General features: G+C 39.9%; 1 protein-coding gene across 5 annotated transcripts in view; it reads left to right on the plus strand.

The window, feature by feature from the left end:
• AFF2 (ALF transcription elongation factor 2) overlaps positions 1–15,972 on the plus strand; it is a 577,381-nt gene that overhangs the window by 236,660 nt on the left and 324,749 nt on the right. The gene's annotated exons all lie outside the window — the stretch shown is intronic.

Here is a 15,972-nt window from a genome sequence, read left to right on the forward strand (position 1 = left end):
CTGAACAACAACAACTGTATATCTTCATAGGCACAATTCCAGTTAAATCCCAAAGGTATACCATTCTAGCAGTGATCTACAACCAGGCTAAGGAATCCATCAAAATCCCTCATTCTAAATTCAAACTTTAAACATAGTTTTGCAGATTTACTTTGCTACTCAAAGATACTTGTATTTTGTGGCAGTGTTGTGCTTTTAAGAACAGGGCAACGATTAGGAATGGGGAGAACCTTTGCTCCAGTACTAAATACCAGGGAAGCAGCTACCTTCACTTGCCCTCACCCAGTTGAGAACTTGCAAGATTAGCCAGTATGCTCTGCCCTGTGGGAAATCTACTACCCTGATGTCTATACTAATGGCCTGAGGCAACTTGAGGTACACCTGCTGCTTCTGCTCCTGCCAGTTGAATTGTCTGGCAAGTGGGAGTTCATTGTCTTTGTTGTTCCCAGTCCTGTTAATGCTAGCTGTACCTAATATTGTAATTCTGTCATTTAATTCAGAACTGCACAAACCAGAGAAAAATGAGTGTGAAATGAAGTTGACTATCCTGGAAAAACTCAGTTTTATTAGTTTCTTATTGCTGCTGTCACAAATGACCACAAACTTAGTGGCTTAGAACAACTCATTTATTCTCTTAGATTTCTGGGGATCAGAAATCTGTGATGGGAATTATCAGACTAAAATAAACATGCCAACAGGCCTTTGTTCCTGCTGGAGGATTTAGGGGAAATTTTGGTTCTTGCCTTTTTTAGCTTCTAGAGGCTACTTATATCCGCTGGCTTATAACCCCTTCCTCTATCTTCCAAGCCAGCAGTGCACTAACTTCAAATCTTTCTCTCTCTGACCTCTGCTACCATCGTCACATGCCCTGCTCTGCCTCTGCTCGTGGTGTCACGTGGCCTTCTCTTACACCAACTCTTCTGCCTCTTTCTTCCATCTTAGAGGACTAGTGATTATATTGGTGTGGGATAGTCTGGAACAATCTCCTCATCTCAAGATCCTTAACCACATCTGCAAAGTCCCTTTTGCAACATAAGGTCACATATTCAAAGGTTCTGGGGATTGAGATGGACATCTTTTGGGGCATCTACCACAGTCCAATCTCTGGCCCCCAAAGATTCATGTCTATCCCACATGCAAATCACACTCCCTCCATCCCAACATTCCCAGAAGTTTCAGCCTGTCACATCAGTCAAGTTCAACTGATTAAAAAACTGCAATCAAAATAGGCATTGAGAAGACCGTCATTAAAGACTGACGAAAAATTATAACAATCTAAAAGATTTTGCACTCAGATTGCCCTTATGTGTCTTTAAGTTCTTAGTTCATTTTTAAAGAATCTCAAAGGAGAAATTATTGAGGATGAATTGTAGGTTTTGTTTATGTGAGAGGTATTTGGTGGAAGCCCAGCCTGTGATCTGTGCTCAAAAGCCTTGGCCTTGGATTAAAAGATTTGTGAACGAATGAACAATTTTATGGGAGAAATTATGACATAGATTTTGATGTACCAAAATTTGTGATACCCCATTTAAATAATATCCTTTGATTCAGTGGCCAACTCAGGGTCGTAATCAAGTTCAGTTGAAAGAGCTTCTCTAACTATAGAGGGTCATCATTCTAGACTGAGAGCTACTGTCCCAGATGAATGAATAAAGTTGGGAATTACAGCTCTTGTGTTTATGTCTTGCCACTACATTTTCTATAGCTGCCAGATTGGGCCATCCACCAACCCCCAAACTCCTCTGGCACGTTTTCTTCTCTCTACCATTGTTCATACCACTTACTCTTGCTTGCAAAGCCTTCTTCTCCCATTTTTCAGTCTCTCTCCTTCCTTTCCAACAGGAGACATTTATCTTATCTACAGTTCCTTTTTAAAAGGAGTCAGTTTAAGTATATTTACAATTATGAACTTTGCCAATTTGATGAATAGTCTTCATACCTGAGTAGTTGAAGTCATTGGGTTCACAAGGACCTGGTGGGGGTGTTGTGTCTCTGATAGACCAGAGTCCAACCCAGATCTCTCAGTCTTTTGTCTACTGAGCATGATTTCAGAACATCTAGAAATGATACAACTACAGCTCTTTTGTAATATGTGTCATAGTTTTAGCCTAGAAAAATGTTTTGCTAATATATTTGAACATAAAATACCAGGACAGGTAATTTTTAAAGGGATGTTGATACACTTTTAATAAATGCCAAATCCCCTCAGAAGTACAAATGCTGAATGTGTTGTGATGAAACATAATTTTATTATGGCAACAAACACACACGTGTGTATCTAGAGTAGACATGTAATTGTAGGTATCATAATACAGGGGATTTAATATTTAACTCTTAACCACAACTAAAGTTGGTCCTGATGTGATAAAAAAAAAATATGTGTTAACCTTTGGTAATTAGAATATAAAACCAGGAGGACTAAAAATTGTTAGTCTAACTTTTGTTTATTGACTAGAACATCTAAATGGCTTTAGACATCACAAAACAATAAAAAATGGAGCTTCCTATTGGGTCTTTGATCCATTTTAATTTATTTTTGATGCTATATGCAGTTTCTGAATATCTTTTGTGGCTTGTAATAAAATAGCCGCAGTGCAATTTTGCATGTATGTCAAGCGACGCGTGACCTGCTATGCAAATTTAATACCAAGGTGCCAAAGCTGAATTCATAATGTTTCCCAGCTACAGAGCTGTTTAAGGCAGTTTAGAAATCAATGAATATGTAATATGAAGGTGATAAGACCTAAATAAAAACCCTATTTAGCTACTATGAAAAAGTATTTATACACAGAATACTTAGCACAAGCAGAAAATGGACAGAGTTTCCAATTATATGGTTTGCATAAACAAATGTTAGACTGCGTGCCCTGCATAGATGATAATGTAGGCAGTCTCTCTGCATTGTGCTTGAAACTTTGAAAATATTTACAGATGCGTGCCTCCCTCTTAGGATATAAATACAATGAAATGTGCAGCTGAAACAGTGAATGTCCTTTGAATTCCAGTATTTCTTCTGCCTAGTATGTTAACCTAGATTGTATACTTGATATAGGACTGAATTTCTTTAAAACCAAAGAAAGCAGATATGTGTTTTTATGGAGTCTTGCAGTTTATTTCGCAATAAGAGAAATCAATTGACAGCAATTGATGAGAGTGAGAAAATCTTTTTTCCAAGGGGTTTTGGAGCGTGTAATATTATGTGGACCTCGAAGTTTGATATGCTACATTTCAAGTCGATATAATGCTACTGTTTTTGATGGAGTAGCTAGGCCATAATTCGAGTAAACATTTCAGGAGTTTGCTGACTGGTGCTGTGGGAAGAGATGGATAGGGAAAGATAGGGTTTGATTGATTGATGGGAATCAATTCTAGCTTTTTATCATGAGAAAAATATATTTGTGCTTCTCCCTAGGGAGAGGTAGAAAGCAAGCTCATGCATTTGTGTGTGTGCACACATGCATATGTGTGAGTACATGTGCATGCACACACACACATACACACACTCAGTCTACACTGTTTTATGACACCCCTGCCAGTCAGATTCCAGACACATTTATAGCTTTGGCTTAGAGTAAGCTGCTACGATAATGACTAATCATGTGTAGAGCAGTCAAGGGAAATGCAGGAGTGGGATTTGAAACAGGCATCTCTAATGCTGTCTGGGTGGCACTGATGCTTGGAAGAGCTGGGAAGGCTGTATCTGGAGGCCAAGTGCTACCATAACAAAGTCAGAATGAAATCCAAGTGATAGGGAAAGCCATGACTCTTGGTAGATCATGATGAACTTTCACACTGGGTCTGTGTTTGGGTCTTTCAGGGGGAAAAATCAGTTTTAGAAACTTAGCACAGTGAAAGCCACAATTTGTCCTTAGACAAGCTGCCAGAATAGACACTACTGCTAGGAAACTGGTGGGTCCCTGCCTTTGCATTTTCACTTGCCATATGTTTCCTTTGGAAATGCAGCTTACTCACCATGAGCGCTGCAAAATCAGACAGTATTTCTAAAGAAGGACAAAATAAAGACTAAATATAGCCAATAGCATCTCAAGATTTTAATATAAAATTTTGTTTGTATTGGTCTTTGTCGTTGTGTTTTCTGTTAAAGCTTAAACACATAGTAATTTATGCATTTCACCTGAAGGTTACATATTGCTTTCTAAATGAGATGTGATGTCAGGCACTGTTCATCTTATTTAACAAATGGGGAAAGTGTCAGGGTAAGTGATGTGATCCTCAAAAGATCGGTGACATATTTGGGTCGTGGAGACTGGTGAAATGAAGATTTGGCAATTATCTGGGTCATTTCATCAACAAAGACAGCCAAACTTGATAATTCAGACAAAAAATAATCTACCTTGGCCACTTTTATTGAACAGATGAACTGCAAAATTGCCAAAGCTCTACTTCCTGATGCTCTGTTCAAACTAGCCTTCTCTGCAACAGAGCCAGGCAAGCAGGCTGTCACCCAGGATAAGTGCTCGTTCTACTTAGCTTAATTAAACGTACCAGGCACCTGAAGTGATGGAGTTCCCCAAGAGAGTCTTTGAGCCCCTATTGATCCAAAGAGGGGTGTGCTGTGGAAGTGGAGAGATGCCATTCTTAGGGACCACCATATTCCTCACCCATCCCCCACTCCCGTCTTGCCTCTGAAGGCCCTCTGCCTCTGCATACTCCCCTTCCCTGCTCCATTCTTCCCCATAAGCTATTCTGACCTTGGCCTTTTGCCGAGGCTTTCAGGAAGAAGCTCACAAGGGGTGTTTTGGAATATAAGTACAGAAGAGCATTGAAAAATTGTCCTGTTGTTGTTTAGAAAGAACATCTGTGGACTCAATTATTTTTCAAGATTCTAATTTACTGCTGTGCAAACAACAGGCCAAATTATATTATCTGTATTTAGCCCTACTCTGTTGCTGTACTCCTGAGGATTTAATTGTCAAGCAAATGTCCTATCAAAAATGTTTTTTCTGTGGCTAGAAATTTTTCTAGCTCTTAGAGATTAGAAAACTACAGATTAACTAGAATTCCCCTAATGAAATTCCATTTAGCCATGTGGGACCTTTGTCCTTATATGCTGTGAAAGCCGTTCTCTCGTAGTTATCGTGATAGGGGATGTGTGTGTGTTGTGCCCATGTGCCTACACCATTATGGTAAATTGCCTCAGTGAATTCCACTTGGCTGTATGAAAATCTGTAATGCTGGCAGGAACAATTATATCATATTCATAATATTGAAATGGACCTCCTAGGTTTAGAAAAAAAATGGTGTTTGGATGGGCAGACAAAATTGTGTTTTCAGTGACGGGCTAGTAAGCATTTTGATGAGCCTGAGCTTACATGTGAAAAATATTTGACCTGTCTCTCAATGCCTGGGTGAACACTGGCCAGCTTTAGCATTTCACATGCTCTTTTTTTCATGAGACTCTAAAAACTGTGTAGGTCCCCCCATCTGTCTGACATCCACTCCTTCAAGGAAAAGAAAAATGTGTTCATTGCTCTATTAGTTATTGCCATGATAAATGACAGAACTTTCAGAGAATCGATATAAAGCCTGTATGAAAAAGCTAATCCAAATGGACTCAACATTGAAAATAGAACACATTGATTATCTGCAATGACTATCCATGCTTTGAGCTTTTCAGAAATAGCAACAATATTTTGAAATGATCAGTATGCTTACCCAGAGGAGATCACTATTTTCCTGAAGACGATTTTTTTCTAGACTTATTGGTTTCGAATATAGTTTTCAGTGCATAATATGGAATTACCTTGTGACACACTCATGCACTCATTTATAACCTCAAAGAGTAATTTACTTAACAGTTAAATTGATTTTATTTGTGGTTGTGTTTCTGTAAGTTAGTCTGTGACTAACTGTGAAATTTGGCATCTTTGCCATGACAAACCCATGAAATTTATCATCTGTCTTTCTGATTTACATAAAACTCCATTTATAATCATCAAACCCTATTCACAAGTGAGAAGTGTTAGACTAAACTCCTCAACATGGAAGCATTTTGACTTTGTATTTGTTGTGCAATGAAAAGGTAAATTATGAGAAGAAACCATGTATAGATATTTTGACATTTATATTTTTAGGTTTCATTTGATCTTAAGTGTGCCATCATTATGAATTCATTTGCTATTACTGGAAAAGTACTTAGTATAATGGATTCATTTGGTATCCATGTGGATGTCACATGTTCTTTTATACATGTTCTATAATTTTATTTCAATTCCACTTTAATTTAGAATTGGTTAATGGACTCTATCATAACTATAGTTCATTTTTAAAAAGCCAAACCTCCTAACTAAATTTCCTCATACTTAAAGCTGTTGAATTGTATTGCTCAGAATAGGAAATTTTACTTGATCCTTGTCAGAAATATTGAGTCACAGCAGCTCCATTAGAATGATGTACATTGTTGAAAATTGGGCACAATGTGGCATAAACGTAGAAATGGCATTAAAGAAATATTGGTGGGGGAACAGAAGAAAAAAACACCATTTCCAGGCACATTTTTCTGTAAGTGATATTTTTTCTTTTAAATGCTGCCAAACCAATCCCTCATTTGTTCTTGTTTTTCCTATTTCTTTTTGCGGGGAGGCTATGCTATTTGACACATGGAATCTTGGTTCTCCAACCAGGGATGGAACCTATGCCACCTGCAGTGGAAGTGTGGAGTCTTAACCACTGGACTTTCAGGGAAGTCCTGTTTTTTTTTTCCAACCTTAATGCTCTTTCCCTTCAGTGTTTCAGTAGGGGCACAGGTGGTTCATTTCACCTGGTGAAGGAATATTTAGCATTGTCAGGGTTCTCCCACGAAAGCCCTTGCTGCTGTCTCAAGAATGAGACAGGCTGATTTGTCATTCCTTTGCCAGGGATTCTTCTGAGTCACTTGAACAAAGTGAAACCTAAACAGCAGAATTACCCAAACCCACCTGATGAATGACAAATCTTCCTAAGTCATCTTAAACAAGAGTGGCTTCGTATCCCATTACACCGGAAAGGGCAAACAGCCTTCATCAAAGCTTCGGATTGTGAGAAACAATGGCATCAGGTCATAATTTTAGCTTGTTTGTATAGCTGTAGTGAAGAGATCTCTTCAAGAAAATTAGAGATTCCAAGGGAACATTTCATGCAAAGATGGGCTCGATAAAGGACAGAAATGGTATAGACCTAACAGAAGCAGAAGATATTGAGAAGAGAATACACAGAAAAACTGTACAAAAAAGATCTTCATGACCAGGATAGTCATGATAACGTGATCACTGACCTAGAGCCAGACATCTTGGAATGTGAAGTCAAGTGGGCCTTAGAAAGCATCACTACGAACAAAGCTAGTGGAGGTGATGGAATTCCAGTTGAGCTATTTCAAATCTTGAAAGATGATGCTGTGAAAGTGCTGCACTCAATATGCCAGCAAATTTGGAAAACTCAGCAGTGGCCACAGGACTGGAAAAGGTCAGTCTTCATTCCAATCCCAAAGAAAGGCAATGCCAAAGAATGCTCAAACTACCGGACAATTGCACTCATCTCACACGCTAGTGAAGTCATGCTCAAAATTCTCCAAGCCAGGCTTCAGCAATATGTGAACCGTGAACTTCCAGATGTTCAAGCAGGTTTTAGAAAAGGCAGAGGCACCAGAGATCAAATTGCCAACATGCGCTGGATCATGGAGAAAGCAAGAGAGTTTCAGAAAAACATCTATTTCTGCTTCATTGACTATGCCAAAGCCTTTGACTGTGTCGATCACAATAAACTGTGGAACATTCTGAAAGAGATGGGAATACCAGAACACCTGACCTGCCTCTTGAGAAACCTGTATGCAGATCAGGAAGCAACAGTCAGAACTGTACATGGAACAACAGACTGGTTCCAAATAGGAAAAGGAGTACGTCAAGGCTATATATTGTCACCTTGCTTATTTAACTTATATGCAGAGTACATCATGAGGAACGCTGGGCTGGAAGAAGCTGAAGCTGGAATCAAGATTGCTTGGAGAAATATCAATAACCTCAGATATGCAGATGACACCACCCTTCTGGCAGAAAGTGAAGAGGAACTCAAAAGCCTCTTGATGAAAGTGAAAGAGGAGAGTGAAAAGGTTGGCTTGAAGCTCAACATTCAGAAAACAAAGATCATGGCATCTGGTCCCATCTTTTCATGGGAAATAGATGGAAAAACAGTGGAAACAGTGTCAGACTTTATTTTTTGGGGCTCCAAAATCACTGCAGATGCTGATTGCAGCCATGAAATTAAAAGACGCTTACTCCTTGGAAGGAAAGTTTTGACCAAGCTGCTGCTAAGTCACTTCAGTCGTGTCCGACTCTGTGTGACCCCATGGATGGAAGCCCACCAGGCTCCCCCATCCCTGGGATTCTCCAGGCAAGAACACTGGAGTGGGTTGCCATTTCCTTCTCCAACCTAGATAACATATTAAAAAGCAGAGACATTACTTTGCCAACAAAGGTCCGTCTAGTCAAGGCTATGGTTTTTCCTGTGGTCATGTATGGATGTGAGAGTTGGACTGTGAAGAAAGCTGATCGACTTAGAATTGATGCTTTTGAACTGTGGTGTTGGAGAAGACTCTTGAGAGTCCCTTGGACTGCAAGGAGATCCAACCAGTCCATTCTAAAGGAGCTCAATCCTGGGTGTTCATTGGAAGGACTGATGCTAAAGCTGAAACTCCAATACTTTGGCCACCTCATGCGATGAGTTGACTCACTGGAAAAGACTCTGATGCTGGGAAAGGTTGGGGGCAGGAGGAGAAGGGGACGACAGAGAATGAGATGGTTGGATGGCATCACCGACTCTGTGGACATGAGTTTGAGTGAACTCCGGGAGTTGGTGATGGACAGGGAGGCCTGGAGTGCTGTGATTCATGGGGTCGCGGAGAGTCGGACACGACTGAGCGACTGAACTGAACTGAGTGAAGTGTTTGCCCAAGATTCCATCTTAGGTAAACAAACCACTCCAGACTCACTGGGAACAGCCAGGAAACTCACTAAAGTTCTCTGCCTTCTAGGCTCAGGATGAAAAGTGAGGTTGAAAGCTGCCAGTATTTATATATTGTATTTGACTTGGTTGTTTTATCTTATGGTAAAACCAGTCAGGGGGAGACAGAGACTTAGAGGACCAGAACAAACACAAGGACATATAAAAGTATTTAATCAACATATGGTGTCAAGGCGTTTAGACCTCTCTGTCCTGCTGTCAGCATTTCTTGTTGCCTTTAACAATATGCTATTTTTCTACTCTAATATCTACTATAATCTCCTAGTTCAGGAGCAAATTATATACCAAAGTTCTTTTCATATCACAGGGCCATGAAAACAAAGTAATGCCAAGCTTTGACCAGGATAGTTTAGGGAATGGTATACTTTTTCACCCTGTACTCATCACTAAACAGGAACTGCTTCTCCCATCCAAAAACAGAGAATATGTGCCATGCCAAATGGTTACTTTAAAATGAAACCTGTTTCCCGTATTATGGTTGGATTGAGATCCCATGGAAAATGACCCTCACGACTTGTGTGCAGCCTTTGAGGTACATTCACCCTGGAAAGTAAAACTGTAGGTTTATCCTAGGTGAGTCATGGATTTTGACATTTAGTTTTGGCTTCATAGCTGTTTGTGGGTGAATCCCTTTGTTTGTAATGACTGATCCACTGGATAGGTGGGATGTTCAAGGTGAGTCTAATGTGATAGAATTCACCAGGGTGAACTATATAGTCCTCTCCCTGTCACCCAGGTTGATGATACCCTACTCAGATCTCCTGTCCACACTCAAATTTCCTACTCCATGTTGTATTTTCATCTGGATGCTTCACACATGCTAAAAAAAAAACAACTATTTTATTCTTAACAGTTACAATTAGAAAATAAGGTATAATTATTAATAGAACCTTATATAAGTTAGAAAAATATAGCTCCATTTTCTCTTATAATGGCATTTCCCTCATTTCTGTGTCCTGGAGCACCACCATCTGCACAGGCCTCCAGGCTCCAAACCCTCCCCTCAACACCCAATCATTTCATGTCCATCAATTTACCCCCATGGCTTCGCCCCCAGCCACCCTCGCCTCCATTAGTTCTTCAGCCCAGGCCTCCTTCCCTCTTGTCTGAATGACTTCAACAGCCTGTCTGACGAGTGGCCCTGCTAGCAGTTTTCTACTTTCTCTTCCATCAGTCATTTTTCATATTCTTTAATTGATGATTTTTTTCAAAAACATGTCTCATCATTTAGTTCTCTGCTCAAAAACCTGGATGGAATGATGTTTCCTGCAGAATAAAGCCCAAAGTCATCCAGACCCTCAGCCACCAGTTTTAGTTCCATCCACCCACGAGCCTTTGCTCCCACCTGCAGTGTCCTTGGACTCACTAAATGCTTTCACACTTCTGTGCTTTGGCACAAATTTACTTTCATTGGAATAACTTTCTCTCAAAATTCTATTAACCTTATTTTGCCACTTTATTTTTTTAAATTGAAGGATAATTGCTTTACAGAATTTTGTGGTTTTCTGTCAAATATCAACAAGAAAATTCTATAACTTTTTAGTCATTGACAATAGTTCCTCCTTCTTCTAGTTCCATTTTTAGTGTTCCCACAGCTCCTAAGCAAAGCTGACGATGCTTTCTTCTTTAGACTTTCTTGAATATTTTAGTCATAGCATATATCACACCTTAATTTTTTATGGTAGCACCTCTTTCTTTCCTTGTAGAGTGTGTGTTCCCTGAGTAGGTCCTTTGTCGTATCCCAAATCCCTAACAGTATCCTTCCTTTGCAATGTAGGTACTTCATAAATATTTGTACATTAAATCTACTAAAATTAAATGGAATCCAAGTAAGTGGCAGAAGGTCAAAGTGTAACAGGCATGACTCTGTGGCGAAGGCAGTCAGCTTCTTCATGGTTTTTATGGGATATTGTGCTTTATTGTGATCAAAATGGCAGCCTCATAATTGGTGAGTAGAAAGAATCTTGCAGAAGGACAGTGATCACTGCAGTTGGCACTGTACTTTTAAAACTGTGACGTGAGAGTTTCACTGAGGCTTGGGTGCCACAGTTAATGGGACCACAAACTGGAATGAGTTAGGAGGAAGGAGAGGGCTCCAAGTTTTATCACATGAAGCAGAATCAGAGGACTCAGGGCAACAGAAGAGCTTTCAGCCTACAGCTGACAGTCTGTTGAATGGAAGGAAAGAGGAAGTAAGCTTGTTTTGGTTCTGAGGGATGGAATCCCAGTCATCTGTGGAAAGCTCCAGGGAGGCCGATTTTGTCTGAGTGTCCGGAAATGGAAGCCTCAGCTTGAGGCACAGGAAGCTTGAGTTCCTTATCATGGTAAGGACATGAACTCGAGAGCTCTTTGAAAAGAGAGGCTGCTCAAGAGAGTCCAGAGGATTTCAGCGAGGTGACCACAGTTTCAGCCCTGCAATCACATGGTTCGTTGTGTCTGGGAGGGGCACTCTGTATCAGCTCATACAGTATTTATGGACTCAGGTTGTCGATGGACATTTTAATTCTCCATCCAACGACTGGGTTTCTCCACCCGCTTCATCGGTTCATTGGGTTTATAAAGTATTTGGCTTCTGATATCACGCTCTTAATCTCAACATCAGAAGCACCCACACCCTCCAATGAACTTGGGAAACTTTGTTTCTCAGAGCCCTGCCCCACAGTTGCAACTTCAGAGGTGAGTGCTCCCTGAGGCAATCTTGGCTTTATCTCTTCCTTGGACCCTGTCCCTCCAACAAGGAAACAAATGATTAACTTTGGCATATGGAGCAGAAGAAGCATAGGTGAGAAGGAGATGTTCATGGTTTCTGAGAATGATCGCCCACTGTCATGTCCATCAGCATTCCTCTTAGCATAGAAGCTCCATATCACAGTAAGATCAGCTTACTTTGAGAAACCCACATGTTGTCACTCGTTAATGGCACACACAACATGAGCAGAACCCCCCTGACTGTAATGCCTGCACTTTAACTGAGTTGTCCCAGATACGTTTAAATAGCTGTGTGTTTCATTTTCCAGACTGAAGATCTTCAGGTTAGGACCATGGGGTGTATTGATGTCAGATCTAGCTTGTAACCCATGAATAGCTTTTAGCGTAGAAAGAATAAAATGGGAGAACTCATTTGAAAAGGATATGGCTCTCTGTATTTCTATTTCGGCTTCACTGCCCATTTGCAATGCTCTTCCACAGTGCATGAATGAAACTCACTCTTAAGTGTAGTGGGGAAAATTCATCAGCCAATTTAAACAGTAACTGTCTACAAATGTGGATGTCTGATTTACACATAGACAGAAGATTCTTATTTTAGGATAGATAACATTCTTTCGTCTGTCTGGTTTTAGAGCCAAGCTGCCTCTCTCAGTAGTCTGTCACCTCCTTGAGGGCAGAGATTATGTCTTGTCTTTGCTTGTGTCCACAGAGCCTATGAGAGTCACTTGCATCTATAGTAAGGGCTTTGGAATTGTTGGCTGGAGAGATTTGTTTTCATTGAATTTAGAAAGTTTTGATCTGTTCTAGCTTTAAATTTGGTTTTAGATTCATACCAGTAGGTCCAATTTGCAAACTGGAAGAGCCTAGACTGTTAGAAGAATCTCAGAATGCATTAAAAAACTACAGAAAGACAATCTAATTCTATTTCTAGAAATAATAATAAGGTGACCTCAGACATTCCTTTCAATACATTTCTTTGAGGAATTAAAATGGCTGTGCTTTCCATATTTGTACAAAGATACCTTTTAGTAAAGTTTTATCTATTTTAGAGACTAGAATTCATGTATTGTAATCATTAACATATTAATCTGCTTTAGTTCTCCAAAATGGAATCTCTTTGGCACGTTTGTGTTTGGAAATTCTATCACATAATTTGGCATATTTATTGCCTTACAAGGAGTATACTATTACAAAATTTGAAATAACAGATTTTATTTTTCTTTTTGGTCATTTGGGGAAAGGAAGGTGAATTACATTTATTGAGTATGTCATATGTGCCTCAAGGTATGGTAGGTTTTTGTATGCATCATGTCATTTAATTTTTGTGATTGTTTGAAGCAAGTACAGTAAAAAAACAATCAGTATCCTAATTTTATTAATGTCAAAACCAAGGCTGCTGGTATGAAATTATTTGGCCTGAGGTCACAGAATAATGGATTTGAACCCAAATCTATCCAGTTTCAATACCAGTGTTTCTTTACACTTCAGCATACCCATTCAACTCAACTTCCAGCCAGTGGCATGGTGTTTTCATTGTATTTCAGTCTGCATACAATGTCAGCATTAGGACTTTGCAATGCCAGTCATTTATTCCAAGAACAGCTAACATAAAAAGAGATGCCTAAAGGATTGTCTCTCGAATTTTAATGGTGATGGTGTCAGGGGCTGGGATTTCAAATTATTAAAAACATAAAGTAAACTTACAAAATAACAAGAACAAACCATGATTTAAGATTACAGTGCAGGACCCCAAATCTTTTAAGGTGTTTTAATTTATAGCTGCATTTTTCCTCTATTATTGTTGGCACTGTGCCTGATGAACTATGGTCAGAGGTTCGTGACATTGTATAGGAGACAGGGATCATGACCATCCCCAAGAAAAAGAAAGGCAAAAAAGCAAAATGGCCGTCTGAGGAGGCCTTACAAATAGCTGTGAAAAGAGAGAAGTGAAAAGCAAAGGAGAAAATGAAAGATACACCCATTTGAATGCAGAGTTCCAAACAACATAAAGGAGAGATAAGAAAGCATTCTTCAGTGATCAATGCAAAAAAATAGAGGAAAACAATAGAATCGGAAAGACTAGAGATCTCTTCAAGAAAATTAGAGCTACCAAGGGAACATTTCATGCAAAGATGGGATCAATAAAGGACAGAAATGGTAGGGACCTAACAGAAGCAGAAGATATTAAGAATAGGTGGCAAGAATACACAGAAGAACTGTACAAAAAAGATCTTCATGACCCAGATAATCACGATGGTGTGATCACTCACCTAGAGCCAGACATCCTGGGATGTGGAGTCAAGTGGGCCTTAGGAAGCACCACTGCGACCAAAGCTAGTGGAAGTGATGGAATTCCAGTTGAACTATTTCAAATCTTGAAAGATGATGCTGTGAAAGTGCTGCACTCAATATGCCAGCAAATTTTGAAAACTCAGCAGTGGCCACAGGACTGGAAAAGGTCAGTTATCATTCCAATCCCAAAGAAAGGCAGTGCCAAAGAATGCTCCAACTATGGCACAATTGCACTCATCTCACACACTAGTAAAATAATGCTCAAAATCTCCAAGCCAGGCTTCAGCAATGTGAACCGTGAACTTCCAAATGTTCAAGCTGGGAGAAATATCAATAACCTCAGGTATGCAGATGACACCACCCTTATGGCAGAAAGTGAAGAAGAAGTAAAGAGCCTCTTGATGACAGTGAAAGAGGAGAGTGAAAACGTTGGCTTAAAGCTCAACATTCAGAAAACTAAGATCATGGGAGCCAGTCCCATCACTTCATGGCAAATAGATAGGGAAACAGTGGTTGACTTTATTTTGGGGGGCTCCAAAATCACTGCAGATAGTGACTGAAGCCATGAAATTAAAAGATGCAGACGAATGGATAAGAAAGCTATGGTACATATACACAATGGAGTATTACTCAGCTGTTAAAAAGAATGCATTTGAACCAGTTCTAATGAGGTGGATGAAACTGGAGCCTACTATACATAGTGAAGTAAGCCAGAAAGAAAAACACCAATACAGTATACTTACACACATATATGAAATTTAGAAAGATAATAATGATAACCCTGTATACGAGACAGCAAAAGAGACACAGATATATAGAACAGTGTTTTGGACTCTGTGGGAGAGGGTGAGGGTGTGATGATTTGGGAGAATGGCATTGAAACATGTATATTATCATATGTGAAATGAATCGCTAGTCCAGGTTTGATGCATGAGACAGGATGCTCGGGGCTGGTGCACTGGGAAGACCCAGAGGGATGATATGGGGAGGGAGGTGGGAGGGGGGGTTCAAGATGGGGAACACATGTACACCCGGGGCGGTCTCATGTCAATGTATGGCAAAACCAATACAATATTGTAAAGTAATTAGCCTCCAATTAAAATTTAAAAAATAAAGATGCTTACTCCTTGGAAGGAAAGTAATGACCAACCTAGACAGCATATTAAAAGGCAGAGACATTACTTTGCCAACAAAGGTCCATCTAGTCAAGGCTATGGTTTTTACAGCAGTGATGTATGTATGTAAGAGTTGGACTATAAAGAAAACTCAGCACCAAAGAATTGATGCTTTTGAACTGTGGTGTTGGAGAAGACTCTTGAGAGTCCCTTGGACTGCAAGGAGATCCAACCAGTCCATCCTAAAGGAGATCAGTCCTGCATGTTCATTGGAAGGACTGATGTTGAAGTTGAAACTCCAATACTTTGCCACCTGATGCGAAGGGCTGACTTATTTAAAAAGACCCTGATGCTGGGAAACATTGAAGGCAGGAGGAGAAGGGGACAACAGAGGATGAGATGGTTGGATGGCATCACCAACTCAATGGACATGGGTTTGGGTGGACTCCGGGTGTTGGTGATGGACAGGGAGGCCTGGTGTGCTGCAGTTCATGGGGTCGCAAAGAGTCGGACACGACTGAGCAACTGAACTGAACTGAATTGTTGGCACTCTGATATTTTTTATTTTTCATGCATGCCTGGTCATTGCAAAATGTTCTGGTAATTATATTCTTAAAAATTCATCAGAATACAGTATTTCCCCCTTATCTGCAAGAAGGTACAATCCAAGACTCCCAGTGGATGCCTGAGAATGCACATAGTACTGAAACCTATGTGTACTATACTTGTTCCTCTACATACATACCTATGACAACATGTAGTTTATGGATTAGGCACAATAAGAAAATATCAGAATTGCCAGCATCAGTCCTCTTGCAGTTTGGGGCCATAATTAAGTAAA

This window comes from Moschus berezovskii, chromosome X, assembly GCF_049115385.1.
Source record: "Moschus berezovskii isolate FMDL1 chromosome X, NW_MosBer_1.0, whole genome shotgun sequence".
Taxonomy (NCBI): domain Eukaryota; kingdom Metazoa; phylum Chordata; class Mammalia; order Artiodactyla; family Moschidae; genus Moschus; species Moschus berezovskii.